General features: G+C 42.9%; 1 protein-coding gene across 1 annotated transcript in view; it reads right to left on the bottom strand.

Annotated features, from left to right (window-relative positions):
• Positions 1 to 4,437, bottom strand: part of LOC143974159 (methyl-CpG-binding domain protein 1-like) — a 92,215-nt gene extending 87,778 nt beyond the window's left edge. Inside the window, exon 1 of the mRNA XM_077475282.1 lies at positions 4,274 to 4,437. The gene's annotated coding sequence lies outside the window, so the exon portion shown is untranslated. The remainder of the gene's footprint in view (positions 1 to 4,273) is intronic.
• Between the last annotated feature and the right edge of the window lie 19,146 nt (positions 4,438 to 23,583).

Raw genomic sequence — 23,583 nt, 5'->3', positions numbered from 1 at the left:
TCTCTGACTTTGCCACTGTTATTTTAATATTAAAATATACATTTTGCCATTGCCAGCCTCTATTAGAGGCTGGCATAGCACACTGTATGTGTTTTATTTAAAAAACGAGCGCTGTAAATACTGAATATCAGCTGTCTTCAGGTCAGTCACGCAACTTGCGGCCCCTTTCAAGCTCCAATGGGTGTCTTCTGCGGAGGAGACGAGTGGCCACATGATCTCACTCTGACATCAGAGTGAGATCACAGCCTCTCCCACAGAAGACACTTATCAGAGCTGGAAAGTGGCTGCAAGTGATGAGACCGGCCTGAAGACAGCTGATATTCAGTATTTACACTGCTAGTTTTTAAATACAACATACAGTGTGCTATGCCAGCATCCAAAAGAGGGGCTGGCATAGACATATATATGCCTTAAACACTTTAACTTTCCCTATACTTTTAGTAGTACACACACAGCATATGACCCTGCACCAGCTGATATAAAAAAAAAAAAAAAAGCATATTATACATTTACATTATAAGACAAATAAAGTTCCTTGCCCTAGCTTTATGTACTGACCTGAATATAATTGATAACCAAGCACTTCACCAATCAGCTATACACTACAGTATGACACATAGCAATCTTTACTCACTTGTTGTACAATTTATGAATATATACACACACTCTTCGTCCATTGAGAGCACAAAACATGACAATCTTTCCCTAGACAATGTACAGTATTTATATGACAAACAGTATATGACATACCCACATTGTCGCCCATGTCATTATGACAACTATATCGTCACACATTGTGTGCACAGTCACAACCAGATGAACCAAAAATTGCCATTTGATCTCCAATATGTCTGGAGTCCCCAGTACTAAAAAAAATACACACTACCTGAAGGAAAACCTGGCCCGTGGACTACCATGGACTCAAAATTCACGAATTACCAAAGTAAACACAAAAAGTGATAATAAAGGAGGGGAGGAGAGAGATCAGAGAAGTCACGTGAACACTGGGAGCCACTCTGAAATACACTATAATCTGCATATTTTTTTATACAGCACAGGGGCAGATAGCGTTATATAACAGAGGGGATGGCATGCTTATACTATAGCTATGATAGCAGGAGAGGAGGATCGTGGAGTGGACAGGGCTGACAAGCAGGGAGGGGAGGGTGACAAAGGAGAACAGAGAGCTGGGCTGCGAATGACAAAGGCATGTAAACTGACCACGGTGTCAGGGCTCAGCAGACACAATATGCTGTGGTCAGTTTACGGGGGGAGGGTATAAGGCAGGATCAGCCAGGTATTTCTTGTGTTACAGGGGGCAAATTATACACCATGGGTACTGTGCTGTATAACATGCTTTAAAGGTACAGGATTTTTTTTTTCTCTCTCTTTTTTTTTTTTTTTTATTAGGTTAACAAACACTTTAAAGCTGGCAGCATCAATGGACAGTGTCTACCTAGTCCAAAATTATAGCCCATCCAATCCCTAGAGGGGAGCAATTTAGTATAGTAGGGATGCACCAATACCAGTTTTTGTAAGACCAAGTATGAGTACCAATACTTTTTCTCAGGTACTTACGGATACCAATCCCTGATACCTATTTTTAGTGACATGTGACAGTTTTTTTTAGTGCCTGTTCACGTCATACCTGCATGAAAACCTCATTACTTGCAGAGACATCAGTTTTCATAGCCTATTCACATATATGCAGGGCTGCCGCAGTGTGAGTTGAAAAAGAGTCCTGTGAGATTTCATTCAAGTTCAGGTGCAATTTCTGATCTCACACACTACAATTCCCTTTGTAATCGCACCAAAACTGCTGAACAAAATAACACTGGACTGGGCTTTGAAATCACATTGCATACCAGCCCACACATGTGAACTGATCACATATGTGATCGGTTCTATTATCGGAACATGTCTGTGACTACAAGTACTCGTGCAAATGCTTAGTATCAACGCAATGCTGGGGTATACTGATAAATACCTTTGGCTATTAAAAAACAAAACAAAACAAAAAAAAATCAGCACCAAAATATACAGCACAATAGTTCGAAATAGGGATCTGCCAAAATGTATCAGCCAAAAATCAGGGTATTGGCGTTATGGCATTAGAAAAAAAAAAAAAAAAAAGTGGCAATAATGGCATGGTGTATTGACTTCAAGGCACATTCGAGTTCCATTGACTTCAATGCAAAAATGCCAGCCACTAACTTATTAAAAATGTTTAAAAAAAAAATAAAAAATGCCCATTTCTGTTTCGGTTTTCAGCCAAGTGGATCCTGAATTTTCCGCTTCGGCACCGGAATTTATTTTGGCACACCACTAGTTGGGAATATAAAATATATAGATCTATATTGACTGTAAGCAACCATCAAATTTATACAACATAACAGATCAATAACTCAAATGTACAACTCAAAAATATGTGGACATATCCATGAACCAAAGATCCAATGCATGACACATCTAGACCTTCAGCTATTGAGAGTACAATGTATGCCCATTGGACGTACAGTATAGGACGCATCTAGACCTTCACGCATTGGACGTACAGTATAGGACGCATCTAGACCTTCACGCATTGGACGTACAGTATAGGACGCATCTAGACCTTCACGCATTGGACGTACAGTATAGGACGCATCTAGACCTTCACACATTGGACGTACAGTATAGGACGCATCTAGACCTTCACGCATTGGACGTACAGTATAGGACGCATCTAGACCTTCACGCATTGGACGTACAGTATAGGACGCATCTAGACCTTCACGCATTGGACGTACAGTATAGGACGCATCTAGACCTTCACGCATTGGACGTACAGTATAGGACGCATCTAGACCTTCACGCATTAGACGTACAGTATAGGACGCATCTAGACCTTCACGCATTGGACGTACAGTATAGGACGCATCTAGACCTTCACGCATTGGACGTACAGTATAGGACGCATCTAGACCTTCACGCATTGGACGTACAGTATAGGACGCATCTAGATCTTCACGCATTGGACGTACAGTATAGGATGCATCTAGACCTTCACGCATTGGAAGTACAATATGAGCCACATCAAGACCATCACCCATTAGGAGTACAGTATACAACACATCTAGACCTTCGCCCATTGGGAGTACAGTATAGAACACATCTAGACCTTCACCCATTAGGAGTATAGTATACAACACATCTAGACCTTTGCCATTGGAAGCACAGTATAGAACAAATCTAGACCTTTGCCATTTGGAGTACAGTACAGGACACATCTAGACCTTCGCCCATTGGGAAAACAGTATATATCAAATCCTCAGCACGTTGACATACAGTGTATAATATATATATATATATATATATATATATATATATATATATATATATATATACATATATATATATATATATATATATATATATACATACATATACACACACACACACAGATCTTCAGTAGATGCAAATGAGCTCATCCATCATGATCTTGCCCCTTTGGGGTAGACAATAAGTGCGCTCTCACACATCTGTAATGAACGTTTCACACACAGATGATCAGCACCTCTGATATAAAGTAGAACTGAGGGTAAAACCTTTTTTGGATACAGTAAGGGATGATTATTACTGTCAGTTTTTTTTGCCATCTGTCCCTCATTGGGGAAATGTTCCTCCACTTTCTGTCACATCGCCAAAGCTGGAAATGAGAGGACATCTATCCAAAGTGAGGGAATCCCTAGATGTTCCCAGAATTATTGTCCCTACTGGACGATTTCCCCTCCATTCCTGTTCTGGTGACAACTAAAAATGTGAGATTATTTTTCACTCTCAGTGATAACTGCAAACAGGACAAAAAGAAAGAAGGGAGACTGGGTGGGCACCATCTAGGGGACACGGTGAGCACCGTCTCGGGGACGCAGTGCGTAATGCACTATGGGAAGAAATGAAGTTCAGCTTTTTATAATACTTTAAAAGATTCTGACAATGTACTTGTATACACATGCATAGCCTTACCCAGTGTACAGGAGAGATATAATTATATATATATATATATATATATATATATAGCTCCTCCTCTTCCTCCTCCCAAGGAGGTGAAGTGTACAGGACATAGCAGCAGCCCCTGTACAGTAAACAGGAAGCCATGTATGTTCATACACTATGTGCAGCACACCTGATTCCCCCGGTCCTATATATGAGAAGACAGCAGAGGCACGCCTCCTGCGGACCCCTGCCAGTCTACAACAATAAGGGCCCCGTGGCCTCCACGCTCTCTACCTACCTCTCTTACTCGGTGTGGGCAAACAGCAGACAGCAGGCGGGAGACGGGCAGGAAACGGAAACTGGGTCCCTTCCTCTTCCGCTCCAGCGGAGAAAACCCCGCACCCCGCCACTGCCTGGAACGAGGCTCGGAACGCAAGCTCGGCTTACTATTGGTTCCCTGGGTATGGGCGGAAATGGTGACAGGCGGAAAAAAGAGGAGGGATCGGGCTGCTCTAAGGGGATAAAAACATAGGGGCGGGGCTGTTCCGGCGGATGAATAAGGGAGGATGGGGCTGTTTCGAAAAATAAACAAGGGGCGGGGTTGGTCTCCCGCCATGCGGGTGGTGTACACAGAACGAGAAAAAGGAGGCTGGACATAGTGAGTGCAATAATAACAACACCCAGTATTGGTATTAGTGGACGCAAAAACAACCCCCACCAATTGATATCAGTGGATGCAAAAATAACCCCCACCATTGATTTCAGTGGGTACAAAAATAACCCCCAGCATTGGTATCAGTGGAGGTAAAAATAACCCCCAGCACTGGTATTATTGGAGGTAAAAATAACCCCCAGCACCTGTGTTATTGGGGGGTATTATTGGAGGTAAAAATAACCCCCAGCATTGGTGTCAGTGGAGAAATACACCACCGCTCAAAGGCAGGTCCTGGGAACTCAGAGATAATTGCTCCAGATGAAGGGATCCGGGTGCAAGCCACAACATGCAGATAATATGGATAATGACAGAACTCTGGACGGCAGCACTCCAAAGCTAAAACGATGCTTTATTCAAATAATATTTAGGACACAGCAAATTACATCACAGCAAAAGATGCTAACAGCTTGGTAACAGTGGAGGCAAAAATAACCCCCACCATTGATATCAATGGACACAAAAATAACCCCCAGCCTTGGTATCAGTGGATGCAAAAATAACACCCAGCATTGGTATCAGTGGAGGCAAAAATAACCCCCACCATTGATATCAGTGGACACAAAAATAACCACCAGCATTGATATCAGTGGACGCAAAAATAACCCCCAGCATTGGTATCAGTGGACACAATACTAACCCCCATAACTGGTATCAGTGGATGCAAAAATAACCCCCAGCATTGGTATCAGTGGATGCAAAAATAACCCCCAGCATTGGTATCAGTGGACGCAAAAATAACCCCCAGCATTGATATCAGTGGGTGCAAAAATAATCCCCAGCATTGGTATCAGTGGATGCAAAAATAATCCCCAGCATTGGTATCAGTGGATGCAAAATAATCACCGTCACTGGTATCTGGATGCAAAAATAACCCCCAGCATTGGTATCAGTGGACACAAAAATAACCCCCAGCATTGATATCAGTGGACACAAAATAACCACCAGCATTGGTATCAGTGGACGCAAAAATAACCCCCAGAACTGGTATCTGTGGATGCAGAAATAACCCCCAGCATTGGTATCAGTGGACGCAAAATGAATCCCCAGCATTGATATCTGGATGCAAAAATAACCCCCAGCATTGGTATCAGTGGATGCAAAAATAAACCCCAGCATTGATGTAGCGCCGGCTCCTGAAGAGCACGCGCTATGTGTTTTTTTCATTTAACATTTAACATTCCTGGAACAGCAGTTTGGTTTTGGGTTCAATTACACCAAATTATTGTCTCAGTACCGGTCTAGCTGGATTGCACTGCTTGCCCATAGGTGGCGCTGCCATCCCTGGCGAGTGTGAGAACGCAGTCCAGCTGGGCGCATTGAGTGCCAATTCTTTCTCGGAACCAACCCAGTGGGAGTGTCGTATTGCTGTGCATTCTGAGAGAAGGTACTCAAGTTACTGACATCACGTCCTTCGGGGGTTTCCGGTCCAGGAGTGCTTTCCGTTTGTTTGGTCCTGGTCCTCCTGACCAGCCCCCAGGGCTCTCATGGCCTGGGGTGCGGATCCATCCAATTCCGAGTCTCGGGGCTGGCTAGCCCGAGGCAGAGTAACTGGAAGAAGGATTCGGAGGTGGTCCAGTGCCGACTCATCTGTGGAGAGGCCCAGCAACTGAAGAAGCAACCAGGGAGGACTCTTCGGGAGAAGGCCATGTGGAAGGCTGGCTTCTCAGAAAGAGCCTGTAGGCTTAGTTGAAAGACCCCGAGTGAATCTGCACTCGTACGGTATCGCCGAACCGGCTGCAAGATACTGCTACCGTATGAAGGTTCTCTAAATTTGTCTACATCCTTCAGTTATTCAAGTGTTCTACACCAAGTCTGTGGCAGAGACTTTACTCAAGTGTTCCACAAGTCTGTGCCAGAGACTTTGCTTTATCTGAGCACTCTATCGGCTGCTAGGCCTAGTGAGAGGAGGTCTATCCGATAAGGGTGAGGATCCAGTTGCGAATGGCTTTTCTCTGGATTGCTAAAGTGAGAGACTTCCTATTTGACTAAGTTCCAAGAGTACCTGAACTTTATACCTAAAACCCTCCAACCTTCATTGAGAGACTGTGTTTTGTCTACTCCCTTTTTGCAAATAAAAATCCCTTTAGCGGATCTGGTTCAGTCTCTGCAGTTCTTGGGCTATCAACCTCGGGAAACCCCTAGACACACACAAGGTCAAGAAGGTAATAGTAAGACCAATAAAATCAGCCACTCCATCGGGGGTCAGTGCTACATGGATATCAGTGGGTGCAAAAATAACCCTCTGAATTGCTATCAGTGGACGCAATATTATCTTCCAACATCAGTGTCAGTGGATGCAATTATAAACACACCCTCCCCCCCCCCCTCCACCAGCATTGGCGTCAGTATTATTCACTTTGGTGGTCAGTGGCAGTGAAATACATCCCCCTACTCTGCATTGGCAGTAAATGTTAACACCTTTTACTCCCCCTCCCCTTTCATTGGTGGTTATGGCAGTTCAATGTAACCCCAGCCTGGTAGTCAGTGGCAGTGAAAGTTAACCCCCATGCCCCTCCTCACCTGCACTGGTGGCAATGACAAAAATTTAAACTCCCCACCCCTCTGCATTGGTGGTCAAGGCTGTGAAAGTTAAATCTCTTAACTTGTATCTCTATGTTAATATTCAGTTCTGCCATATGACACATCAGAGCAGTGCTTTTGTATGGAACCTGAAAGTGAAGTACATAACAGCCAAATACATTGTGAGGCTTTAATAAGTGGAGTGTTCGTGCACATTGGAATGAACAGTGAAGTAAGGAGGCCTGCTTGGGGAGAGAGGATTGCATTTAAAGGGACCAGACACCTCTTACTGTGAGAAAGGAAAAAAGGAGCTGAAATATAAAGGATCCCATTTAAAGGGACCCAAGCCATTTATGAGGTTATATATCATGTATGGGTCATAAATATAAGATGAGAGCACAACTGGTGGAGGGTGTCTGCACGGGAGAAATGTGTGCATTGCATTTGAAGCATTGAAGATTATATGAGAGGCTGCATATTGCATATGGACCCTTTATCTTGAAAGATTATAATTTTGGCACAAATGGCGTGATGTTGTGGTACAAGGATAATAGCGCTACACTTTTATTTCAGATTTGAAAGTTTTCACACATTTCTGAGATATGGTATATGTGTTGGCAGCTGAAATTGGTCAAGTGGCAATTTTGACTTGCACATTTTTTTAAATAGCAGAGCAAAGGAGTCTTTCAGTAATTTTTTTTTACTGTGGGTGAAGTGTCACGCACACACTCCTCAATCTCTTTCCCAACATTTAGCAATACCGCTGCTGCTCGCTTGCAAATGACACGCAGAACTACCCTTGGTTCAACTCTGCTGCCTGCCTACAGTGACCTTACCACATTCAGCCTCCTGAGCCACTCTTGCTACCAGCAGTTGGGTTTTCAAGAATTCAAGACCCTGGCCTTGTACCCTTGGCCCATGTTACCCCCACTCCATGGTTCCAAAACACATGGGAAGCAGGCCCAATATCCTTTTGTGCCTCCATTTTACAATAGTAACAACAGTATTGGAAATACAATGTATATAGGTATAAAAATTATCACCATGATGGTGAAATAAAGGTATACAAATGTAAATATCTTTATAGTGTCCATGTTGTAAACTGAAATGAAACGAGAGCATAGGCATAGGAAAAATAAGAAGAGTGAAAGAAACAACCCAGGATAAAGGAGAAAAACAAAAAGGTAAAGAAATGTGTCCTGCTGATTGGTAATGAGTATAGCAACTCACACGTAGTGTGTACAAATATATTTAAGTAGAGTAGGATGACATAGTAGATGTCTGTGATGTGCTTACCCCTATGTAGGACCTCTCACATGTGAAAGGACAATCCAAGTGAGGAGAAAAAGGAGAGTTTGCCAGGTCAAAAGAGAGGCTTACAGGCAAAACCTTGTTCTTCTAAGTGAGGCCCGGGTACCATCCTGTGGCCTAAGTGGCTTGGATGGATCCGGTTGTGGAGGTTTTTTAAATCCAGCATGAATCCCTCCTGGAGCTCCTCAGAGCACATCTTCACTTGTGACCAACACCTTAGACACTGGCAAAAAACTGAGGTGCTCCTGGAAGGAGGGGGGTTATATAAGGAAGTGAACTTCCAGTATTGGTTATATCAGTGTCCACACCTGAAGGTGGCCCATAACCCATTAAGTTATTACTTAGGCTCTGTGTCCCATGATATACGATAAATAAACAGGACTTTCCAGAAGGTGGGAAGAGAAATCCCCCCAGAAGACTGATCAACTAGGTCAGGAACTACATGTTCATCAGGGGTAGACAGTTTAGTCTGCTGAGAAACATGATTCACAACAGCAGGGGAAGGGTCAATGAAGAGAATGGGGTAAAAGAGATGCCTCAGAGAGGATAGCCCCTCAACACGATACTCCTGCCATACCTGAGAGATGGGCAACTCTCTAACTAATGAAAAGGGACATGAAAGCAAGACATTTTAACAGTCCCTTGCCACAAAACTATTCTGGTTATACAGTATCTGGCTGGAAGCAATTAAAATGTTCCAGCACTTGTTTTCTGAAGATACAAGATCCAGTATAATCTTGGTTACATTTGGACCGTCAGTAAGATGTCAGCCCACAACAACTTTTCTCTGGCCCTCTACCTACAACCTTAATGCACCTCCTTATAAGGCCACGCAGCGATAGGCCAATAGAAGACACATAAAATGAGAGGGGAAGGGGCCAGAGCCAGCAACAAGGAGGTAGTGCTTTTTTTGCATTCTATAGAAGATCAGACTAAATGTAAAGAAACTAGAGGTGCTTGCTATATTGTGCAAGTGTCACTATGCTAAATTTTAATCCTCATCGATTTTTCTTTTAGCTACATTGAGGAAAGCCCCTTCACATGGGGAGCAAGGGTCAGACTCCTCCTATACCTGCACACCTCCACTCCCAAAAAGCTGCAAGGGGCACAGAAAAACTGCTACAAAAACAGATTTACTTTATTGTACCTCATGGGACACAGAGTCTTATATTCATTACAAATAGTCTTATGTTGCCGCTTTCAGGTGATTGAACGCTGGCAAAATATAAAAGACAGGAAGTCTCCTCACAGGCATAACCCCTCCCTGTTAGTCAAGGCTTTAGTTTTTTGCTAGTGTCAGAAGATAATGGTTACCGCTGTGCAGCTCTCTGCACGTAAATAGCTAGGTGGTTTCACCCGGGATCAGGAAACTGACTTTATATGGATTAATTCATACAGCTACTGTATGCATTGCTCAAGGGAATGGTACCCATACCCTCGCACAGGATAGCGTGGGGATGGCCTCCAATTTTGTTGGTTGCACTGGACCCTGCATTACGGAACCCTGCGCAATGATAAATTTTAGGTCCAAGGAAGCGATCCCCAGCTGGGAAATCAAGTCCCTGAAGGCTCTTTATGGTAAAGCTCACCTGGAAGGATAAAGACTGGGCCCCCTTGAGGGTCCTGAGGCTGGACTGGTAAATGCCCTGTGGTATCTTTCTGGTGACACCTTAACTGCCAGTGACAATCCCCCACCCCTCAGTGGGAAATTAAAAGTGACGGCCCATTTTTTTTTCTGAATGGGTCCCTTTGTTTATTACAGGGACCATTTTCAGCAGTTTATTTTTAGCTTTTCTTGCTTTACTTTACATTTTATGAGCCTCCCCCAGCTGCCCCAAGTGCTACAAAGCAGTTGCAGAGCTGAGAGGAGGCTCGGGGTGCAAATGCAGGAGGCGGAGATAGTTCTCCACCCCTGCATTCGCTTTGATGGTCAAGCCAAGCATGCATATATAGTGTGGCCGGGGTCATACCAAGTGGGGAAGAGCACCCTGGTGGCTGCCATCTTCAAAACCCTGTGAGATTGAAAGAGTGCAGCCTCTCTGGGGAATGATGGTCACTGCTATGCAGTGGGCAAAACACAGGTTACCTCTGGCTGTTGCAGGTAGGAGCAATAGAGCTTGATGACTAAGGATCGGACATTTGGACATCAGTAGGCCATAGCAGAAAGGGCCTTTGTGTGACAGCCTTACTGGCAAAGCTACAGGTAACAGCAGAATCTCCTTGACAGCAGATATTCCTTGTGGGACTACTGGTCAGAGCAAGTATTACAGAGGCCACACAATCACCTTTCCTTGTGGGGGGCAGTGTGTCTACCAAAGGTCCAGAGTTACGTTTGCAAGTCATGGTCTCTCCAATGGCCGAGAGGAAGGGGATGTAGGGTGTGAGAAGTCCCATATGCTTTATTTCAGGTAGGGAGGAACCTCCATGCATTGTGTCCCCAAAGGCTCACTTTGTGAACAGAAAAATATATTTCCCCTTTTGCAAGTTCTTGATCATCCTCTGTCTCAAGGAGTGATCATTCTGGTCCCAGGGGACAAAAAGGTTCTGCGGTATCTACTCAGACCTTTGACGCATTTTGAAATCAAATGGGAATGTTTGTTCCATCTTGGATCTCAGGAGAATAAATAAATGCTAAAATTTGGATGGAATCGGTGCTATCCATGGTGACCACTCTCCAGCAGGCAGGTAGTTCCTGACATCTGAACATCAAAGAAACTTACCTGCATGTTCCGATCCTTTTGCCTCTAAAAGGTTCTGTGTTTTGAACTGGGGTACTGCCACTAAAAATTGTAGCTCTGACGTTTGGCTTGTCCTTACCATTTCCATTGTGTTCACCAAGGTTTTGATTTATGAATGCCAGAGTATCCCTGTTGTGGATATCTGGACGATTTACTTCTAAGGGAGCTATCCGCTTCTCTGCTGGGTACCAATGTGTTTCACACAGTGGAAACTCTGAAGAGGTTCATTGTGGTCCTGAATTTACAGAAATCAGCCTTCGCCCCAACCCAGAGATTAGAATATTTAGGCCTGACCCTGCATATCGTCAAGGTGATAGTGATTCTCTTTCTGGACATGTCGTGCTCTGAGGGCTCAGGTAGCTTTACTCAAGACTATACCTAATCGCTCAGTTTGCTCTTGATTGGGTTCTGGGAAGGCTGGTAGCTTCTACTGAGGCAGTACCTTTGTCCAGCTTTTCTCCAGATCCCTTCAATGGAGTGTCTTTAGGGCATGAAATGAGGATGCAGTCTTTGGATTCCCTGATGTGGTTAAATACCAGCACAAGAATGCCTCAGGACTGGTGGATCTCTTCATCAATGCTGGGGATGGGAAAATCTTTAATCCTTATATTCTCGAGGGTCCTGACATAACAGCATTATGGGCCTGCGGTGCAACTCTGGACAGTTTCTGGGCCCATCAACATCCGGGGTTTGTGCCTAGCTGAAGGGCCTTCTTGTAAGGGTCCGCTCAATGTCATGGTGGTGGCATATATATTTGGTCAAGGAGGCACCAGAATTGGGCTTCTCAAGGGAAGTGGATACATCCTGCATTGGTGAAACTCCATGTTCCCCCCACCATCTGCCATTTCCCAGGGCAGTGGGGTTTTCACCCAGAGGTCTTCAAGGAACTCGGTCAATGGTGAGCTTCCCCGGATGTGGATGTCCTGACATCCAGGTTCTGAGCTCAGCTCAACAGGTTTGTCTCTGGGCTCAGGGATCTTAAAAGTGGTTGTATAGGCTCATGGTTTTTTAGGACTAGAGATATGCTGGTGTTGCGCTGCTCTTATGTTATATAACCCTCAAAGGGTGGTGAATATAATGCCTAATTACAAAAATCAATAGTGCAAAATATATATATATATATATATATATATATATATATATATATATATATATATAAATGTCTAATAAAATTATATATATAAAAAAAAGCGCAAAGAGCTAAGATAAGTAAAAACACCACAGAGGTGATAAAAATCAGAATAAGTGAAAATCAAGTGAACAGAAGTAAATATCTAAAAGCAATCTCTTAAACAAAAATTACTTATAAAGTGCAGAGAAATGTTAATAATAATAAAAAAGTAAACACACTACAGAGGCAGTTGAATCAAACATCCACAAAATCACAACTGCCTGAATTGGGTGCAAGACCAAAGATAGTGAATTAATCATAAAGTGCCAAATGCTTCTTATAAACTGTGCGGATAAGTAAACACTCTCCAGAGGTGGTATAAGTGAGCCACCCCAATAAAAAGAATGCTAAAAAGCAAGAAAAACAAACAACTAAAGAGAAATAACTAAAAAGGAAAGTGACCCTCTACGGATCACGTTAAGAAGAAAATATAAATATAACAATAAACAGTAAACATATAATAGTAAACGCACTACAGAGCCGGCTGTAACATACGTTATACCTGAGTGAATCCAGCCCCTATAGATTAAATGTTCATATTATGAAAAATCAATAACTCAAAAGAAAAAACGAAAAAAATGAAAAATTCCAGTCCATAAATAAACAGCGGTCTCCTTTAAGTGCAAGTGCCTTGTGCAAACTTGTGCAAATTCAACTGAGGTGGAAATCTCCCAGTGCTTTATCCTGCTGTGATCACACTTTAGTGGGCAGTGGCCCCTTACCTTATGGCAAGGAGAAACTCGCATAAAGATATATAGATTTCCTTATCTATCTTCTCCCCTGGTAAATCCAGTCGCCTTCTCCTTTAAATTTTCTTATTACTCCATAGGACCCAGTAGATTAATAGAGAGGGAGTACCATAGTGTAGTATTTCGCAAATAACATTTATTAAAATATTTAATACACAGAAAAAGAAAGGGTATCCAGATATCTACTATCACTCTAGAAATCATTAAGGAAACAGTTAAGGTCGAATTTTATATTCATATCTCTAGGTGCAAAAGTGTCTAATGTGAAGATCCACCTCGACTCTAATTGGCTCAATGTCCTCACCTTGTGACCCCCTCACCAATGTTTAATATATGGCTCTATTCCCCAAAATTTCAAATCCGAGGGGTCTTTATCATGATGTAAAAGAAAGTGCTTGGACACGCTATGCTTATCATAGCCCTTAAGGATCTTTTGGACGTGCTCTGTAATGCGCACTCTAAGTGGTCTTTTAGTACGTCTCACATACTGTAGACCACAACTGCATTCTAACACATATACTGCTCCTTCTGTATTGCAGCAAATTACATTTTTATTTCATGTGTTACCCGTGCTAGTTGATTTGAATTCAAATTTCTTTTCATTAGGACGCTTTGTTCTTTTACATGCATAACACCTTTTGCAAGGATAAAAACCTTTCCCAGAAAAGAAAGTAAAACGTTTCTTGGGAGGATCTGGTATATTCTTCACTATCTTATCTCAGATTGTGGGTGCTCTCTTATATATAAATCTTGGATTTTTTGGTAAATTGTCGCTCAGGTGTCTATCAGCTAATAGTATATACCAATGCCTTCTGATAATCTTCTCAATCTTCCTATGTTGTATATTGAAATCAAAAATGAATGGAACTTCTTTCATATTGAATTCTTGTTTGTTCTTCTCCTTATCTCGGATCAAGACTCCACGGTCCATTTCTTTCACTTCTTCTATCTTTTTTTTATCAAACCTTTATCGTAGCCCTTTGTGATGAACTTTTGTCCAATTATTTCTGCTTGACTCAAAAATGTTTCGATATTAGAACAGTTCCGTCTAAGTCGCATAAATTGTCCTTTGGGTACATAAAAAATCCAATTCTTATGGTGGCAGCTATCTACTGGGAGGTAACTATTCCCATCTACATTTTTAACCACCTCGCGCCCGCCCTATAGCCGAATGACGGCCGTAGAGCAGGCGCGTTCGTCCGGGTGGTCGTCCCTGGACGTCCTGATGTTTACTTCCGCAATGCGCGCCGCCGCGGACGCGCATCGCGGAAGTTCTGTGTTCCCGTGTCCCCCAGGGACAGGCAAACACAGATCGCTGTAAACGGCCAATCACAGCGGCCGTTTACAGCGTGATCGGCGTGTCCAATGGGACATGATCTCATATGTAAACATATGAGATCATCTCTCAGCACCGCTCTCCCTCCTCGCATAGACAGTGTGAGAGGGGAGAGATGAACGGCTGCAGCGGCAGCCGTTCTGCCTCTAGTAAAAAAATAAAAAAGTAAAAAATAAAATAAAAAGTGCCATCCTCCCCCAGCAGTGCCATCCTCCCCAGCAGTGCCATCCGCCCCCAGCAGTGCCATCCGCCCCAGTGCTACCTGCCCCCAGTGCCATCCACCCCAGTGCTACCTGCCCCCAGTGCCACCTGTTGTCAGTGCCACCTGTCGTCAGTGCCATCTGTCATCAGGGCCACGTATAAGTGCCATCTGTCATCAGTGCCACGTGTCATCAGTGCCACATAGTGCCATCTGTCATCAGTGCCACGTATTAGTGCCATCTGTCATCAGTGCCACGTATCAGTGCCATTTGTCATCAGTGCCACCTGTCAGTGTCACGTGCCATCTGTTGTCAGTGACACGTGTCATCAATGCCACTTATCAGTGCCATCTGTCACGCGTCATCGGTGCCATGTATTAGTGCCATCTGTCATCGGTGGCACGTATTAGTGCCACGTATTAGTGCCATCTGTCATCAGTGCCACGTATTAGTGCCACATGTCTTCAGTGCCACGTATAAGTGCCACGTGTCATCAGTGCCACATATTAGTGCCATCTGTCATCAGTGCCACATATTAGTGCCATCTGTCATCAGTGCCACCTGTCATCAGTGCCACGTATAAGTGTCATCATTGCCACGTATCAGTGCCATCTGTCATCAGCGTCAAGTGTCATTGTCCTGGTGCTTCAAAAGTGTAATAAATAGTCAACAAGTTAGATGTGTAATTTATGTTCCTAGAACACATGATGGCGCTACCTGCATGTTGGGCCTCTCTATGTGGCCAGGCTGTGAAAAAGTCCCACACATGTGGTATTGTAATACTCAGGAGGAGTAGCAGAATTTTTTGGGGGGTGTCATTTGTGGTATACACATGCCACGTGAGAGAAATAACCTATTACAATGACAATTTTGTGGAGAAAAAAAAAAATGAAAAATCTTAATTTTGCAAAGAATTGTGGGAAAAAAATGACAACATCAAAAAGCTCACTATGCCTCTTACTAAATACCTTGGAATGTCTACTTTCCAAAAAGAGGTCATTTGGGGGGTATTTGTACTTTCCTGACTTGTTCGGGTCACAAGAAGCGAGATAGGCCACCAGTACATCAGATGTGATCAATTTTGTGCGATTCGCACCACAGCTTGTAGACTCTCTAACTTTCACAAAGACCAAATAATATCCACTAATTTGGGTTATTTTTACCAAAGATATGTAGCAGTATAAATTGTGGCCAAAATTTATGAAGAAAAATTAATAATTTGCATTATTCTGTCACAGAAACAAAGAAATATGCGGTTTTTTTTCAAAATTTTCGGTCTTTTTTCATTTATAGCGCAAAAAATAAAAACCCCAGAGGTGATCATATACCACCAAAAGAAAGCTCTATTTGTGGGAAAAAAAGGACAAAAAATTAATTTGGGTACAGTGTTGCATGACTGAGTAATTGTCATTCAAATTGTGAGAGCACCGAAAGCTGAAAATTGGTCTGGGCAGGAAGGGTGTTTAAGTGCCCAGTAAGCAAGTGGTTAAAGTACATTTGTGTTTTCAATCTTGATCCTTCATGCAGAATTTCTAAATCTAGGAATGTTACTTTTTCTTTACTTATCTCCCATGTAAATTTTATGTTTTTTCAATTCAAATTCAATTTTTCCAAAAAAAGAGTAAGTTTATCTTGGTCTCCTTTCCAAAATATACAGATATCATCTATATATCTTTTATATATTATTAGTTCTGGGGGTTTGTCGCTGAACACCATTTGTTCTTCCCAATTCGCCATAAAGAGGCCTGGTACGCTCGGAGCAAATTTAGCCCCCATTGCGACTCCGGTTTGTTGATGGTAATAATTCTTTCCATACCAAAAATAATTATTTTTTAAACAAAAGTCTAAATATTTTATGATGAACTTCCTCTGTATACATGGTAATTTGGTATATGTTCTCAAACCCCACTTGGTGGCTTTGCATGCTTGGTAATGGGGTATTATTGTATACAGTGAGGATACGTCCACAGTAGCCAAGATCCAAGGGCCTTCTTCTTCCGAGATATTGTTAATAATTTGAAGCATCTGTTTCGTATCTCTTAAGTAGGCTTCCGTTTTCTGAACAGCTGGTTGTAAAAATGAATCTATGTATTGGCCCATTCTTGATGTTAAAGAGTCTATTCCATTTACAATTGGCCTAAAAGGTGAATCCATTTTGTTTTTGTGTACCTTCGGTAGCGAGTATATAATCGGCGTGCGGCATGAGTCTGGTATGAGTCTGGCTTCCTTTTTATTCAATATATTCTTCTTGACGCCAAGATGTACAATTTGTTCCAGTGCTTTTCTACACTTAAACATGGGGTTCCCTAATAGTTTATCGTAAGTTTCTTCCTCTTTTAATAGGTCATTCATCCCTTGACAATAATGTTCCTTCGAGAGGATGACAATTGAACCCCCTTTGTCTGCTGGTCGAACTACCAGATCCTTTCTTTTCATTAGTTTATGAATACCACTCTTGAGAAAGTCCAGTTCTACCTTTTTCTTTATTTTTAGGTTCATTAGTTCTGCTGTTACTACTTTTCTAAAAACTTCAATATGTTTATTGTCCTTAATTTGTGGATTAAAAATCGATCTGTTCCTTAATGTACTATGTACTATGTTACCTTCTTGACTTTCCAATGGTTTATATACATAGGTGTTCCCCATTGTATATTTTTTAATGTTCAATTTCCGAATAAACTTTTGGATACCAATAAATGTTTCAATTTATCCAAATTTTTTACAGGTGCATATTTGAGGCCTTTATCGAGAACGCCTATCTCCTCATGTGTCAATTCTTGACCACTGAGATTAAGAATCCCTTCTCCCTTTATTCTCTTTTTCTTTTGCTCTCTCTTGCCTGATCGTCGGCCAAAAGACTTGTTATATTCTTGGTTTCTGTATTCGAAAAGGGTATTCTTTTGCATATCTGTCTTCTTCTTCTTGATTCAAGGTGCATAGTAATTGTAGGTTCTTACTGGGCTCCTTTCTCTTTGACATTGGTCACTATTTTGAGGGTCTTTTCTCTCACCATATCTGTAATCTCGGGCTGGGCGCCTTTCTCTTAATGTGTGTTCATAGGGTGGTACCCTATTTTCTCTGTACTCCTGTGGAGGTCTTCTATATTCCATTTGTTCCTGTGGCGGTCTAAAATCCCTCCGATCTTGTGGGGGTCTTCTGTATTCTCTATATTTATTAGGTGGTTTTCGCCAATAGTTACCATTTTGGGGTCTTCTATTCTGTTTCCCATAATATGTTTTTTTCCAATTATTCCGTGGTGTTCTATCATTATAAGGTCTTCTATCCAATCAATAGGGTGTCTGTTGATAGTAATTTCCATATCTTTCCTCTCGATTCCCCTGTCTTGGGGTCATAACCCTATTGGTATCCCTCGGATCTGATAGCCTAGATTCTGGACAGGTGGATTATTAGTATGTTCCACCTGCACCTTTACTGTTTTCTCTGGGGTAGAGTATGTTGAGTATGGTTTTTTACCTTCATGCTTTAACCTATTTTGGATTAGCTGGTTGGAGCCTATTGGCTTGTTGCCCTTCCCTCCTATTCAGTGTGTTGAAGCATCCCCATTCCTAATGAGTATAAAACCCTCTGTTTCCCTTAATGTACTTACCCCATTTGTGGTTTACCTGCGAAACCCTTTTCTTGGAGTACAACATGAAACACAGAAGCAGTTTTTGTAGAAAGCCATGACCACAAGGAATAGGGGTGGGGCACCCCTATTCCTTGTGGTCATGGCTTGCTACAAAAACTGAAGCCTTGCCTAACAGGGAGGCCAAAAATATTGGCGCTCCTGCAGTTCTGTTCGATAATGCACCACTTCGCCCAGAACATTGTTGCAATTACAAATGTTTAGGTATTCTCATATTTGTGTTGGCATGAGACAAAAAAGTGGAGAAACAAAAAGCCAAATCTAACACAGTGAATGCAAAACGCCAAAAATGGACTAGACAAAATTAATGACACCTTTAATTTAATATTTGGTAGCACACCCCTTGTAAAAGATAATTGAAATCAATCGCTTCCTGTAACATCAATGAGTCTGTTACACCTCTCCAATGTAATTTTGGACCACTCTTCTTTCGCCAACTGCTCCAGGTCTCTCAGATTGGAAGGGTTCCCTTTTCCAACTGAGATCTCTCCACAGGTGCTCTATAGTATTTAGATCTGGACTAATTGTTGTCCCGTTCAGTACTCTCCAGCGATTTGTCTTAAACCATTGAATAACTCCAACCACCATACCAATCACGTTAATTTTTCCAAGTGGGCGACAGACCTCCAGTGCACCAGGGATAGAGCAGACTGGTTGAAAATTTGGGCCACAATAGCTTCCTCCTCTATTAATGTCAATACAATCGAGTCTGCATTCAAGATAATTACCAGATGGTACCTGGTCCCATCATATATAGCACATCTTCAGCCTTCCCAATACTGGTCTGAGCTTTCGTGGCTGCGCAACGTCTAGTGATGTCTTACATACCTGGTGGACATTTCCTACAATTGCATGGTTTTGGACCAAGGTCTTGAAGCTTATACATTCTTCGTTCGCCATTTCCCCAAAGACCCTTAGTATGTCTTATTACATCCTAACTACTTCAATACCAGGCACTTACACCCCCTTCCTGCCCAAGCCAATTTTCAGCTTTCAGCACTGTTGCTGTTTAAATGACAATTTGCGTGGTTATGCTACACTGTACCCAAACAGAATTTTTATCATTTTGTTCCCACAAATAGAGCTTTCTTTTGGTGGTATTTGACCACCTCTGCATTTTTTTTGGCTAAACAAATAAAAAAAAGACCTAAAATTAAAAAAAAATATATAAGTTTTCCTTTTGTTTCTGTTATAGAATTTTCTAAATAAATAAGTTTTCTCCTTCATTGATGGGCACTGATAAGGTGGCACTGATGGGCACGCATGGGTGGCACTGATAGACGGTACTTATAGATGGCATTGATAGGCATAACTGATGGCAGTGGCAGGCATTGGGGATGGGCACCGATTGGCATTTCCCTGGTGGTCTAGGGTGGCATACTTGGTGGTCCAGTATGGTGGTAATCCCTGGTGGTCCTAGCGGCATGTGGGTGCTCCTGGGTAGGCATCCGAGGGGGGGCTGCGCTGCTAAACAATTAGCAGAGACCCCCCCTCCCCCCCCATCAGGAGAGCAGCCAAACGGTTCTCCTCTACCTGTCTGTCAGATGCAACTGAGGAAAAGCCGATCAATGGCTTTTCCTGTTTACATCGTGATCAGCCGTGATTGGACACGTGGTAAAGAACCTCCATCAGAGGCTCTTTGCCTAGATCGGTGTAGCGGTGTGGCAGGCTGACACACCACTGATCGCGCGCGAGAGTGGTCTTTCTGGAGGGTTGTCATGTGACGCGCACCCAGAATCGAGAGCCGCGCTGCCCAGCTATCATTTGATGGCTAGTGGGTGGGAAGTGGTTAAACTCTTTACAGACTTTACTAAAACCCAATTTAAATTGGTGACTTACATTTTGTTAGCAGCAAAACAGACTGTCACCAAAGCATGGAAGAAACAATTTGTTTCATTTCAGGAAGTTCGTTATCAGATCGATGGGTTCTTTGTTAACGAGAAACTGACCAGTATCCTGCTTACCAAGCAAGACAAACTCTACTGGATTTGGACCCTATGAATACAATATATGTACATGGTGAACTAGATTTCATTATAAAAGCTCAGCTTTGAGATGCTGGTCTTGGGCATTCCTAATGCTCACTCCCCTCCCCTTCACCTCACCTCTTTCTTTATTATATTATTGTTGTAGATCATGCGGTTTGTTCCAACTTGATGTTTTGATCTGCTTATTGTTTCACAGCCTGCAACAAAGTTACCTGGCTCATTGATACCTACTCTTAACTTGCAGGGTACAAGTTTTGTTTATTAAAGTGGAATGTCCATCATTAACTTATACCCAGTGCTCGAGTCCTGTGGGAACGGCGTCCCTGCACTTTTTTCACAGCCTTTCCCTTTGCAGGACCAGAGCCGCCCAAGGCTCTAGCACAGCCTGTTAGCTGTATTGTCTTCACAGAGCTGACATCGGAAGAGCAGCACAGCGATGCACGGAGGGCAGGGGCTGGCCCAGTAAACTGATTGGTTAATAGAACCGCTCTGCATTCTATCCACCAATCAGTTAACTGGGGCAGGTCCCGCCCTCTGTCCATCCCTTTGCTGCCCTTCCGATGTCAGCTCTGTGCCTCCGATGTCATCTGTTCTGCTGTGACCTGTGTAAGGTAAGAAAGGGAAGAGGGCACTGTTATGAAGGAGGGAGGGGGAAAGTATCAGAAACTGAAAGGAATGAGGAGGGGTGATATAAAAGGGAGGCAGGGCAGGAATGTGAAGGGGGGGTTCTACAAAGGGGGTGAGGACAGGAATGTGAAGAAGGGTGCTATAAAGGGGCTGAGGACAGGTTTCAATTTTAAAACTGGCTACTTGGTCATCTCCTGTACTATGTCGCATTCACAGTCTGGTCATCTCCTGTAGTATGTCGCATTCACAGTCTGGTCATCTCCTGTAGTATGTTGCATTCTCAGTCTGGTCATCTCCTGTACTATGTCGCATTTGCAGTCTGGTCATCTCCTGTACTATGTCGCATTCGCAGTCTGGTCATCTCCTGTAGTCGCAATTGGCAGTCTGGTCATCTCTTGTAGCATGTTGCATTTGCAGTCACTGTATTTTATGTGAAATATATAGATGCATATGAGCGTATCATTTTTTTTTTTTTGGGTGGGGGGAGTGGATCTTGGGTGGGAGTTCCCACACTTTTTTCCCCAGGACTTGATCCCTGCTTATACCTATAGGTAAGCCTATAATAAGGCTAACCTATAGTTAGTGTAAATATCGCCTAAACTGGCATCATTTAAGAGATATTTACTGTACATGCAGCCAGCGGTCATCCGTGCCGTTCCTTCAGAGCCCTGTGCTGTGAACGGCGGCTCCCACGCGCATGCATGGGAGTGATGTCATTGCGGCTCCGGCCAGACACAGAGCCGGAGTCTGCAAACCCAGAAGCAAGATGGTAAATATGGAGGCGCCTGCAGCTCTGACATCCCGGCGTTGGAAGAACTTTGTTTTAAAAAGTAGGTTTAACATAATGAGCTAGTATGTGATACATACGAGCACATTATGACATTACCTTGCAGGTAAAAAAACAAAAAACAACATCCAGTGGTTTACAACCACTTTAACCACTTGCTGACCGGCTGAAGTACATACACTGTGGTAGGTCGGCTCTATTGCCCGAAATGACGTACCTGTATGTCATTTCGTGCAATAGCCAATGGGGTACTCGCTGATTGGCCAGAGGGGGAGCCAATAAGCGGGTCCAGCTGATGCGATGTCCGCAGGCCACCTGCAATCGTTCCCCAGAGAGACAGAATGGCGGTCTGCTGATGTAAACAAGGCAGATTGCCATCCTGTCAGGAATGAACAGAGAAATTTGTGTTCCTGCTAAGCAGGAACACGGATCTCTGTTCATACAGTGAGTCCATCCCCCACACAGTAATAAAGCATCCCCTAGGGACACATTTAACCCTTTGATTGCCTCTGGTGTTAACCCCTTCCCTGCCAGTGTCATTAGTGCAGTAACAGTTCATATTTTTGGCACTGATCACAATAATGTTACTGGCTCCCAAAAAAGGTCAATAGTGTCAGTCAGGTGTTCGAATTGTCCGCCGCAATGTCACAGTCCCGCTAAAAATCACTGATAGTCACCATTACGATTAAAAAAATATATATATTAAAAAAATTCCATAAAAATATCCCATAGTTTGTAGAGGCTATAACTTTTGTGCAAACTAATCAAGGTAGGCTCACTGAGATTTTTTTTCCTAACAAAAATATCTCAGGGGGGAGTTTGTCCCACTCCTCTTTGCAGACCTCTCAAAGTCATTAAAGTGGATGTAAACCCAAATTATGAAATTTGAGCTGGACACATATATCTGCAGTGTTTTCTTATCTCTCTTCAAAGCCTTAAATCTCATGGCTTTCTCCTGCTCCCCTGTTATCACCCTGATCATTTCTGACAAGGTCTTTGTCAACTGTGATAAAACCAGGCTGAATTTTGTGTCAGGGTGGCTACTATAAATAGATTATCAGAGAGCTGGTCTATTCACAGCACATCTCTGGAAGTCTCTGCCTATGTGGAGTGGGGGTGTGTGCCTTTCCTCCAATCAGTTGTCTCACAGTGTATGGCAAGAATCCACATGTGAATCAGAAAGAGAATGATGTTCACTTTCTAAACAGTATATAAAGCTGAAAACAGCAGATATGCATGTAAAACTTATATATATAGGGAGATTTGTTTCATATCTGTGTCTCATCTGAGGCTGTTCTCTTCACTGGGAATATGCAAGGGATTACATCTACTTTAAGGTTTTCGAGGCTGACATTTTGTAACTCGAACCTTCAGCTCCCTCCACATATTTTCTATGTGATTAAGGTCTGGAGACTGACTAGGCCACTCCGGAACCTTAATGTGCTTGTTCTTGAGCCACTCCTTTGTTGCCATGGCTATGTGTTTGGGGTCATTGTCATGCTGGAATACCCATCCATGACCCATTTCCAATGCCTTGCCTGAGGAAAGGACGTTCTCACCCAAAATTTGAGGGTACATGGCTCCCGTCCACCATCCCTTTGATGCGGTGAAGTTGTCCTGTCCTCTTAGCAGAAAAAGACCCCCAAAGCATAATGTTTCCACCACCATGTTTGATGTTGGGGATGGTGTTCTTGGGGTCATAGGCTGCATTCTTCCTCCTCCAAAACACAGCGAGTTGAGTTGATGCCAAAGGGCTCGATTTTGGCCTCATTTGATGACAACACTTTCACCCAGTTCTCCTCTGAATCATTCAGATGTTC

This window comes from Lithobates pipiens, unplaced genomic scaffold (assembly GCF_037356315.1).
Source record: "Lithobates pipiens isolate NorthernLeopardFrog02 unplaced genomic scaffold, aLitPip1_a1.2 Scaffold_1, whole genome shotgun sequence".
Lineage (NCBI taxonomy): Eukaryota > Metazoa > Chordata > Amphibia > Anura > Ranidae > Lithobates > Lithobates pipiens.
Note: the sequence above shows the minus strand (reverse complement) of the source record. Positions and strands in the feature narration are given on the sequence as shown.